This window comes from Callospermophilus lateralis, chromosome 11 (assembly GCF_048772815.1).
Source record: "Callospermophilus lateralis isolate mCalLat2 chromosome 11, mCalLat2.hap1, whole genome shotgun sequence".
NCBI classification, from domain to species: domain Eukaryota; kingdom Metazoa; phylum Chordata; class Mammalia; order Rodentia; family Sciuridae; genus Callospermophilus; species Callospermophilus lateralis.
The window spans coordinates 63,934,832-63,947,368 of record NC_135315.1 but is presented as its reverse complement, the minus strand read 5'-3'; the positions used below and the strand labels follow the sequence as shown (position 1 = coordinate 63,947,368).

Below are 12,537 nucleotides of genomic sequence, written 5' to 3'. Positions count from 1 at the left end.
TGGGGGTATGTATTTTGTATCTAGCAAGTGGAGTCTCTCTCTGCTTCCTAATCATCATGGGAGCCACTTCCCTCCACCTCACTCTTCTGCCATGATGTTCAGCCTCACCTCGAGCCCTGAGGAATGAAGCCAGCTGTCTATGGACCGAGACCTCTGAAACCATAAGCTCCCAAATAAACTCTTCCTCCTTTACAAGATTTGGGTTTTTTTGTTTGTTTTTTGGGTTTTGGTTTTGTTTTTGATTTTTTTTTTCTTTTTCTGGGCAAGTGAGGTTTTACCTTGTCATTACTCAGATGATCCAGGACGCAGAGCTTATGAAGTCCCACATCCTTCTCCTAACAGCCCAACTGAAGCTAAAAGAAAAAAAGGAGGGGTGGGGCTGTTTTATTTGACACAGGTTTGTTTTCTGGTGCATTCACTGTCCCAATTCTGGGCTGGAAAGAATAGCTGCCATCTCTAGGAGGTGACAGAAATTAGGGAACCACGTCTTGATGATGAACTCCCCAAATGTATTAACCCTTGCCTCCTGCCAAACTTCCTGGGGCCATACCAAGAAGCAGCTTCTAATTAAGAACACAATCCAAAAGCTGAGGAAAAAAATTACTTCTTTAGATTTATATTTTCCTATGAAGTACAAATGCTAATTCAGTAAATCATTGTATGAGAAAAAGACCATCTCAAGTGATACCCTATTTTATAAACACTAATTATTCTCCCAGGTCTGGATTTCCTGGAAGTCAGATCACTCACAACTAGTCTTGTCTTCCACTTTTCCACTTAAAAGGTTGACCTATTCCCAGTCTCAACTGGGGGAATGTATAGAACACACACACACAAAAAAAAATTGAAACCATGGGTGCTCTACCATTGAGCTACATCCCCAGTCCTTTTTACTATTTTTTGTTTTGAGACAGGATCTTGGTAAGTTGCCCAGACTGGCCTCAAACTTACAATCTTCCTGCCTCCCAAGTCACTGGGTATACAGATGTGTGTCACCACACAAGGCACAATAGCAAAATTTATCCAACACTCTGATATCCAAAATTCTGATCTCTGCTCAGTGATTACAAAAGAATGTTGCCTATTAGTTCCCATAGTCTCTGCTGTGAAAAAAAAAAAAGTATATCAGATGATTGTTCACTGAAACATATTGTCTTTCATCTAGACTCAGAAGCTAGACATACGATTTTAAAAAGAAAAAGGGTCCATGCCTATGCATACTAGCCAACCACCCGGGCCCAGCCATCTGACATGGTTGTGAAGATGAATCTGCTGAAAACATCCAAGCAGGGCAGGAGGAAATGGGTGGTCAGAAGGAGACAGATGACTTCTCAACTTCCAGTAGCATCATCACCCATGCTTTACCCCAAGAGTCGTTTTTGTCCTCAGGCTAGCTGAGACATATGGGCCTCTTTTTGTGCCTCTTCACATTTTCCCCATGGTTCCAACTGGGGGCCAGGAATCATCACCATTTTAAGGATGGACTGCATAGAGGGCGCCCATGGAGGGGCCAATCTTGCCATGCATTCTCCAGCTCCCACAGGGTTTCACCAGGTGTTTTTCAAACATAGCATACTCCAAGACATCCTTGGGCACACCTTCTTTTCCATATATCAACTGCCTAATCCAATCACAGATGGCCGGGTGTGCATGCGTACAGTAACCTGGCCACACATGTTGCTCTGGTTCACCATACTTGAACAGTGAACCTGCAGCACCTGGGCCGGCTCTAAAGATTCCACAAAGCCTCAGCAGACAGTCTTATACCTGATATTACAGACCACATCCAGAAAACAGTGTTTAGTTACCAAGGCATGAAGCCAGTCATGGTCTAAGTTGCTTAGACAAAGGTGAGCTTCTATGAAAATATCCTTAGCTTTTTCAGGGAAGTTCTTTGCTTTAAAATTAGCATCAATTTCTTTTATGTTCTGGATTGACAACTGTGATTCTGTAAAGAGAAAAAGGTTTTAATCAGAATAGTCTAAAAGAGTTGGAATAGCAGGACCTTCAGCCTGTGTTAGTGTGACTCTGTCAGCTTCATTTTCCATTACTACAACAATATACTTGAGGCTGAGTAATTCCATAAAGAAAAGAGGTTTATTTGGCTAACCATTTTGGAGGTTTGAGGGCATAGCCTGGCATCATTGTGGCTCTGATGAAGACTTCATGGCACATGGCACATAAGAGCAGGACTATAAAAGGGAGAGATCACACTGCAAGATAGGAAGCCATAGGGCAATTTAGAGTTCACATTCAGGCTCCTGTAACAACTCATCCTTCTAAGAACTCACTTCAGGAGACCACTCTTTCCTTCTGAGGGCAGGGCCCTCAGAAGCTGCTCACACACAAAAAAAAGCAACCCTCAGGTGACCTCAGCATCTTCTAATAGGCTCCACCTCTTAGAGGATCCATCACCTCCTATAATGTCACACTGAGGACCAACTTTCAATACATGGACCTTGGGAGAGAAACCATATCCAAACCAAAGCAACCACATACAGCAAACACTTCAACTCCCAAAAAGAATTTCCTTACCTGATTTACCTTTCCATTCCAATTCTAAACATTACATCTGCTTTTGGAAAACAGAGGATACACACTACAAACGGATTTCTACTACAGTTCTTTCTATAAGCAGCTGGAATATGTCTAAAATGTAAGCCATATGGTGCAACTTTCCAGCTCGGATACTCCACTGGTCCCCTTCATATTTATTACCAGATATCTTAGCAAGTACAGCCCTGCATACTCCCTTCATTACTATGACCTCAATTCCCTCCACCTTTGACTCACTTGAACCTATACTGACTGAGCTACTCTCTGATAGCTCCATTTAGATGGCAGAAACAATTAAACAATTAAAACCTACTACTGCTGACTAAATGAAAAACCAAAGTGAAAAGAGAAATAACAAACAGAAAACACCACTGGAACATGTGACTATAAATACACTAATTATTTGGAGTATTAAGAAAAACATTCCAAAATTTGTAAGATGTGTAAGTGTATAAATTTCATGTCATCCACAGCATTTCTAATTCTCTGATTATTCAGAGAATGCAGCTGTTTTTAAGTCTGCCAATCTTGTAAAGTTATATAGGTGAAATTACAGCACTCTATTTCCATGCTATTCAAATAAACCCTAGACTGCACTGATACAGTTTTTTCCCTCTGCCAATACCCTCATTTATGAATTAAACAATCTTGATTGATCTCATCAAGATGAGAATTGTGTTTTAACATTTTGACACTGATATTACATTAAGTAGTCATATTCTGGGAGACTGGTGGCAGGGAAGACCCTCTTTTTTGATTCACTGCCAGACAATTCAACAAGTGACTAATTGGGGGATGTGAGAAGGGAGTGCTACAGATAGGATCTTTGTGTCTTCTCAAAAATTTACAAATTGAAGCCCTACAGAGGATATGGAAGGAAGGCCTTTAGGAGGTCACAGTCTTAGAGGAGGGCTGGGGTGTCAGGGACAGAACACACGCTTAGCTTGTGAAGAACCTTGGTTTCAATCTCCAACACCCAAAAAAAATAGATTTAAAGAAGATTTACAGTGGAACTCTTGAGATAGGATGTCTACATGTCCTTATAGGAAGAGGAAAACAGACCAGATTGCATTCACGCTTATGTTGTTTGTTCACTGACCCATTACCACCACCACCACCACCAAATACATACCCTTGAGATCACAGAAAAAACTCAGCCATCTGCAAGCCAGGATGAGGATCCTCACCAGGAATCAAATGTCCAGAACCCTGACCTTGGACTTCCCAGTATCCAGATCTGTGGGAAATAAATGTGTGGTGTTGAGAGCCACAGCCAAAGGGGCCCCAGCAAACTTCCAGCTGCCAGCAAACTTCCAGACTGCCGGCTGATGATTGGCTCACAGCAGCCCCAGCAACATCTAGCAACATCTAGCTGATTGGCTCCTCTGCGGTGATGCTCATTGGAGATGCTCATTGAGCTGTTTCCCTGCCCTTTCAGACTACCAGCTGATGATTGGCTCACAGCGGCCCCAGCAACATCTAGCAACATCTAGCTGATTGGCTCCTCTGCGGTGATGCTCATTGGGCTGTTTCCCTACCCTTTCAGACTACGGAGCTGCTCATTGGGGGACTTTTTTGGCTCCGCCCATGCGACCCAGCCAATCAGCCTCAAGAGCAGGAGGATTGTGGGAGGTGAAGAGGCTGGTGGGTGTGGGAGTGGCTAGTGGCAAGCCAGTGGTGGCAGTTGGGCTCTGAGGGTTTTTTCCTGAGGAGCTGTTTTGTTTGGTGTGTGTGGTTCTAAAAATAAAGTTAGTTTCTTTTGACAAGTGGCTCCTGAATTGTGCCCAGCTAGACTGCGGCAGTGTGGTGTTTAAGCCACCCAGTCTGCTTATATAGCAGCCTGACCTGGCCAAGAGAGGTATTTTTTCTAACCCCTGGAACCAACCATATATCAGAGAAAAAAAAGAGACCTCATGCAGGTGAGAACTCAGTACAACCAGCTCCAGGTCTCTTATTGGGTGTTTTTTGTTGTAGTTGTTGTTTGTTGTTGTTTTTTTTTTTCCCCTGGAGGGAGTAGAGTGTACAGGTAGGTAGAGGCAAGAATTGAGAAAATATTCCATAGTCTGAATGAAACTGCTTCACACAGAGAATGTTTTTGACAAAGTCAATAACTATAAACAAGCAATCTGCTAATCTTTTTCATACAATCCATTTACATGCGGTTTTTAGAAAAGGAAAAATCAATGCATACTGAACAAAATCAGAACAAAGGCTGCTTCTGATGGACATAGGGGAAAATGACTATATATAGTGGCTAAATATAGAGGACTTTATATAGTGACTATATATGGAGGAACTTTGCTAAGTAACAGTAATTAATCTGTATTGTGACAGAGCCTCAGATTACACAGGTCTGTGTACATATAAGATATCACAGAAAGTTATACTTAAGATTTGCACATTTTGCAAGGTGCAATGTAAAATGTACATTTTATAGGTGCACACCTATAATCCCAGCAATTCAGGAGGCTGAGGATGCAGGAGGATTATAAGTTCAAGATCAGCCTGGGCAACTTAGCAAGATACTCTCCCCAAAAAAGGGGAGGGGAGGGGCAGGGAACCCAGCACCCCGGGTTCCCTCAGTACCAGAAATAAATAGAGGAAGATATCGAATATCCATGGATAATGGCAGTCAACTAAATCTGGATCTACACAATCTTCCAAAAGGCCGTAAAGATCAGTAAGAACAGATAAACCCCTAATTGACTCCCTAAGAATAACAAAATAAAGAAAACTACAAATGATCAATTATGGATAAGGATAAGAATTAACACCAGTGTTCAGCAGAGTTCTCCTGTGATCCCACTGTGGGGAGTGAAGGAGATCAGAAAAATAGTGTGAAAAGAGGGGAACAAAGGATCTCAAGTTAAACTAACATTGTTCCAAAATAGCACATGTCTATTCTAAAGTAAATAAAAATAATTATTATCAACATAGTCATAAATGTAGTCCTAATAAAGCAAAGCAGTGACTACAGGGACTTTAAAGAGTACACAAAAGAAGAGAGAATCCTACGAAGGCAAACATCTAGGTTAAAGGGTAGAGAGGAAAGAAATAAAGACCTCTGATACCAGGAGGGAAGGGAGTAAGTAGCAGAGGAAGGGAATTTCTGAATCCTACAAGATTTAAAAAAAAAAAAAGAAAAGAAAAGAAAAAAAACATGGAAGATGCAACTCCTCCCTCAAGAAGCCAAATTGAAAACCATCCTGTAAGGAAGCTGCACTTCCCTCCACTGACAGGAGATGGTGCTCTTGAGTTGGGAATCCTGTCAAATAGCACCACTTTGAAACAAAATGAGAATCTCCATCTCTACAAAAATAGTCTAGGAAAACAGGAAATGACACTCAAAAATTTCTGCTGATAGATACCAACAGCAAAGCAAAAGACAACTGTCACATCATTCTCAGTGAAATCAACTATCCTCAAACAAGCAATTAGGAATAGGAAAAAATGCTTTCAATTAGAAATACAAAAATTAAGAATAGAAATACACAAAATAAGACACGAAGCACAACCATACAGGAAATAGACTGTCGAATTCAAGTGAAATCCATCTTTATAAAATTACAAAAAGCAATTAAGTGGGTAATCTAGGAAAAATCTATTAAGTGGGTAATCTAGGAAAACATCTTAATCAGGTATTAAATTCCAGGATTTATAAAGAATTTCTACAAATCAATAAGAGAATAATGCAATGCAATAATTCAAGAGAAAAGTAGGCCAAAGATATAAGCAAATATCTCATAACAGAAAACATATGAGTGACTGACAGATGTATGCCAATTACCTACAAACTCACTGCTGATTAAGCTGAAACCTGTGGGGAACAATGTCATATCCATTAAACATCAATAAAGTTTGATATTTCTAATTGATGGTGAGGATATACAGGAGGAGAAACTGGTGTGACCTCATTGGAGAACAATCTGTATTCCTCAGAGGAGCTGAAGATATATATGTACAGCTGTGGTGTGGCAACTCTCCTTCTCATTTGCATCTTAGAGAAAACTGTACACAGGTATCTAACAAACAGGCCTAACTACAGCTGCTCTGTTACGAAGCCCAAGTCAGTAACTAATTACCTGTCCATCTACAAGGAAATGGGCAAACTGTGTTCTCTTTAGACACTGAAATTATATAAAGCCCAAGAGAGAATAAATGAATCGCAAAACCCACAATAGAGAAAATATCCCTCGTTCATCATCATAAAGCAAAGCAAACAGCAGAAAATATTGCAGCACAGTGTCAGTCACACCAAGTGAAGAAACATGGACATCACCACCATATAGTTTAGGAACATGAACATATGAAATAGAACAAAGTCACACCTGGGAACAATAGTGACCAGTTGAAAAGTAATGGCTATCTCTGGGGGAAACACAAAGAAATACAATCTAGGAAGGAGAAGTAGGACCTTGAAAGTGGTTAGTTTCTTAAGATGGGAACACAGCAAACAGATGCTTATTTCTGTGTCTTCCATACTGTATTGTATTTCTCAAGTACTGCATAATACAATAAATGAGAAGAGAAAAAAGTGACAGACAGAAACTGATGTAGGAGAGTGATGCGCAGACCAAAAGGCCAAAAATAGGAAACACCAAATGGTATCGAGAAGGGCAGAGGCACTTAAGCTCGCAGAGTAAGGCAGTCACAAGAAGTCGGCAAAAGGTGAAAGACAGGAGAAAGGAGAGCTAAATGGAGAAAAGGAGGAATCTTAGGAAGATGAGTCCAGGGATACCAAAGTAGCCCTTTCCTCAGGCAAAGACAAAGATCTGGAAAGGAAGAAGAGCCAGGCAGGCTGAAGAGCAGCCAAGGAGGCCAGGAAAACTGCCTCCTTCTCAGGCCTCAGAGAAGTCTCCTCCTCACTACAATGTAGATATGATTCTTATGTATTTCCTAAGGGTTCACGAGTTGAAATCTGGTACTCATTATGAGGTACTAAAAGGGTAGAAATTTGCTAGGTGTGGGGGACACACCTCTGATCTCAGCAACTTAGGAGGCTGAGGCAGAAGGATTGTAAGTTCAAAGTCAGTCTCAACAAATTAAGGAGACCCTGCCTCAAAACAAAAACATGAAGGGATGAGATGTAGCTTGCTGTAGAGTGCCCCAGTGGGGCAGTCTAATCCCCAATATTGTGAAAATAATAATAATAAAATGATGAAAACTTAGTCTGACTAGGGTGTTTTAAGGCAGAGCCTTTGGGATATGATTAGAATTAGATGCGCGGTTACCAAGCCAGAGACTCCATAATTGAATACTGATCGTGTTAGAAGAGGAGGGAGAGACACAGTCACCTATGTTTCCTGTCTCACCATGTGAATGCCCTGTGCTGTCTAGTGTCTCTCCAAGCAAGAAGGCCATCACCAGATATGGGCCCTCAACTTGGACTTAAACTGTGAGTTAAATAAACCTCTTTTCTGTATAAGTATGCTGACTCAGGTATTTCATTATACTAACTTTAAAATGAATTAATGCAAAAGTAATAAGAAGAATAAAAATTTTTTAAATGAATTAATGCACTACTGATTACACTGGGTTCTAAGGCCCTGTCCTTCCCCTTCACCTAGAGAGGTGCCTGGCAGACAACTTGGCTCTTTTCCCCGGGGCTCCTCCCTTTGCTCTAATTGAATGATGAGTTCCAGCTTACAATGGGGAACTCCTGCTTCTAGAAAAAAATAAGGAGGTGACTCTTGACTATAGGCTTAACGGGCTATTTGGTGGACCCACACAGGGCGTGTGGAGTGTGTGAATCTGGGAGCACCCTGATAAGAGTCTACTGCCTTAGCAAGAGAGTCCCAGCTTGGAGAAAAGGGCCTATGAATGCAGTGTCTGCCAGTGTAAAATTCTACTAAAGTCAGATTTTCCCCAGGAAAATAGAGGAAACCATGTCCTTGTTTCTGAGCTTAAACCTATAGCAAAGTCAGAGCCACAGGAGGCAAGAGCCAATCCTTAGAGCAGCCAGGCTTACCTAGAGAGACCAGGTTGTCATAGTTCTCATCACCTCCTTGTACAAGGTCTTCTGAGCAGGACTCAAGCAGCCCCCAATCCTTCTGAGGGAAATTCAGTCACATCTATAAAGGCCACAATATCCTGCAACACAAAGCCCAGCCCTGCTCATCAAGCAGCTGGGGATATTCCAGGTCCTACCACCTGGTGTCCTGGGTCCCAAGTCTCTGCCACCCCTCCCCAGTAATTATAAACCTGCTGTGTGAAGCAGCTAGGCAGTTCTTCATGGGGCTTACAAGAAAAACCCAGTTCCAACCCACCTGGAGCTTCAAACATAGGCAAGAGGAAGAGAAAAACTCATCAATTAAACTACAGTGTTTCCTCAGGGCATAGGAATAGTAAATAAAAACGCATTACAAACATTTAATGATTCATAATGATTCAATTCAGAGGTGAACAACATAGAGCCTTTCAGAACAGAGGGATGATGCTGACAAGTGAAGGAGGCAGTTGTGAATTATCTCCAGTCTCGGTCACCCTGTGAGAGGACAGCAGGAAGCAGCAGAGGCATGCAGATGGCAGTGCCTGCCCCAGCTAAAATGCACGCACACAGGGAGCTCAAGCACCTGTGGCCAACTGACAGTGCAGGCTCAGCCCAGAGCAGTGGCTCTTCTCCCAGGGACACTAACCAGAGCTGTAAATGCGTCTCCTAGTTGTGTAATGCTGAAGGCCCATCCAAATATAAAATGTGCTGTCTGCCAAGCCAAATATATCCAGACATCTTGTGTGACTCTGCACCTTCCCCAGAACACACAGAACATCAGGTGTGGCAGCCATTATCCTCAGGTTGGGAATCTAAATGTCCACATCCCACTGCTGAGTCCATATCTTGGCCATGCTGCCCATAGCTACTCCAAGCAGAAACTGAGTGTGATAGGGACACTGAGGCCAGCCCATGCCATTTCCAGAAAATACAGTGTTCTTCTGACAGACCACTTTGATATGAAGACTCTGCTAGCCTTTTCAAATCTCCCTTGAACTGCACAGTTTCAGGGATCCACAGTTTTCTTTGCTTCTTCACTTGGGGTATGACAAAGCACCCAGACTACCCCCATTTTCTCGCACAGGTTATTTCCTTTGATATAACCCAATCCCATTCATGATTCATCTGATTCATCCACCAGCCTACATGAGAATCTTGGCTGTAACAAACTCTCCACCATGCAGCTGGGCCATCTGCACAATGGCAGCCTGATGGGGGATCACATTGCTGCCCTGTTCCCCAAATCCTGGATTTGCCAAATCCCCAGGAGTTGCTGCCCCTCTGTTTTCTTATTTTCCTTTATAGATTGGGAATTGAACTCAGTGGCATTTTACCACTAAGCTACACTCCCAGCCTTTTCAGTACTTATTTTTTGAAAAGGTTTCACTAATTTGCTGAGAGTCTTGCTAAGCTGGCCTTGAACTTGTAATCCTCCTGTATCAGCCCCTCAAGGTGCTGGGAGTACTCACATGCACCACCACACCCAGCTAAGTCCTTCCTTCTGGAACCATCTGTGACCTTTATTGCTCCTACCCTTCCCTGACACATCATCACCAGGCACTTGAGCAGGGACATTCCTACCTTTTGCTCTACTTGCTCTGGAGTGTTGCTCATGGTTCACTACTTGATGGGTAATGCACCCACAGGCCAATCACCCACAGGGAGGATGCCAGATAAACCAGATCACTTCCCCAGGACCTGCACTGGCATTCACCCTGCAGCTGCAAGGGCCAGTGAAAGAAAAACATCCATCCTGTGACAACAAGGATGAAATTTCTGGGAAGTCTGACCTCTCTCCCAGCTCTCTGGAGTCCCACTGACATTTTTCTGCTCCCCGTGTAGAAGGGTAACCTGAAGATGGCTAGCCTGTGGGAAGTGAGAGAAGCCAATGTACTTGCATGCAACTGTCCCCCATGTGGGAACAAGCCTGATTCTAACACCAATCAGCAAGTTCTGGGGCACCAGCACAATTCTCACCCAGAAGCCTGATCAAGGTCTAGAGAGCTCAACTATCTGCAAACTCAGCTCCACACTCTGATCTGGGACTAAGGGCCTTGTGTCCCTAGAGCTGGGTCAGTGTTTAGGAGCAGTCTGATGAAACACCCTGTCTTTCCACCCTCTAACATATGGCAGGAGGTAGGGAGGGTTCCCACACTGCAAGAAATTATTCAGCAGAAACCCACTGGGCTTCCTATAATTCAATTCTGACACTGTCTTCCTGGAGAGAGTTTCAGGTCCCAGAGGTAAATCAGTCTCTTGAGTCCCCACTTCAGACACCAAACCCAATCCCTATGTTCAGACCTATGCTTCTACCTACTGGCTATACACAAGTTCCCAAGGCCTGCTTTCTTATGTTCAATAATTTGCTAGGATGGCTCACAGAACTCAGGAATAACAATTCAGTCTTTTCTCAGTATCCATGGGGGAATTGGTTCCATGATGCCCTGAAGATACAAAACTCAAGGATGTCAAGCACCTTGAATAAAATGGTGTACTTACAACCATCCGACACAAAACCACTATTCCCCTCTATACTTTAAATCATCCCTAGATGATTTATAATACATAATATTGAATAAAGTAGAATGGACAGATAGTAAAACAGGCAGACAGTTAAGGAAATAGGCCTCCCCCTTCCCAAACAGGTTCTCTAAATTAAAGGCTGTTCCATGACATTAACCTGTAGAAACATTTCAAACAACCTAGCCACTCTTTTGTCCCAAAGCAGCAGGAAAAGGGAAGCAAGACAGACCTGAGTGAAGGCTATAGACTCAAGAGCTAACCAATCAGAATGTTGCAGGCTGAACCAATAGTCTTGTTACTTTTCTAAGACCTGATTACCATGGATATTGAACAATGCCTCTACCTAGTAGCTATATAAGCCCCTAGACCAGTGCGTTTAAGTGGTAACCCCTACTGGTTCCCCTCTCGCTCTATAAGAGCTGTGTCTCTTTTATTCTAACTTGAATAAATCCTGCTTTTTTTACATTCACTCTTCCTCATCTATGGATTTCATTCTTCAAATTTATGAGATAAGAAGCCAGAAAGAAGTCACTGGCAGGCAGCTGGGGTCTGCTGCAAGACCACAGCAGCAGAGTTTGAAAATCTGGTTTTGATATTATGCAAACACTATTGTCAATAGTTAAGTATTGTTTAGGAAATAATGACAAGGGAAAAGTCTATATACATTCAGTACAGACACAACCACTGTAGGTCTAACTACACAGTTATATTTTTCTATCCAAAATGAATGAATCCACAAATGCATAACCCAAGCATACCCAACCCAACTAGTTGGATACAAGTGGGTGTCACTGCAGCTACTCATGAGGCTGAGTCAAGAGGATCCCAAGTTCAAGGCCAGCCTTGTGATGTCCTGTCTCATAATAAAAAATAAAAAGAGCTGGGGATGGAACTCAGTGGTACAGTGTCCTTGGATTTTATCCCCAGTACTGTAAAAAAATAAATAAAGGATAGAGATGAATATCTAGATACTGAAATGTACTGGGGTAGGGAAGGGACATGGAGTTTCCATGCCCTTTCTAGGTCTGCCACCCTCCTAGCACCTCTGCATACTATTAACCCAGAAGGCTCATGGAATTTTATTGTTCAAGGGTTGCTTTATTTAGTTTTGCTTTTGAGATGGGATCTCACTATGCCACCCAAGCTGGCCTAGAATTCGGAATCCTCCCTGAGTCTCTAGAGTAGCTGAGATTACAGGCCTGTGCCAATATTCCCATAGCTGTTCAAATTTTATTGAGCTTAATATTCAACCCATTCCCTCACCAGTCTTCTCAGCAGTTAGTTGATGGGTGAGGCTGAGTCCCAGACCCTAATTACTTGGTCTCTCTGCTGGCTAGCCCACCCCAGACTATCTATGAGGCCCACCCTAAGTTACTTCATTATTGTAAACTCAGATTTAATTAAAAGGGCTCATTAAAACAAGACACTTCTATTACACAGAAAACCAGTCTCAATAATTTTAGACAAAG

At 42.5% G+C, this 12,537-nt stretch overlaps 1 pseudogene; it reads right to left on the bottom strand.

Moving 5' to 3' along the window:
* Positions 1–1,385: 1,385 nt before the first annotated feature.
* LOC143410571 (large ribosomal subunit protein mL45 pseudogene) overlaps positions 1,386–12,537 on the bottom strand; it is a 43,000-nt pseudogene continuing 31,848 nt past the window's right edge.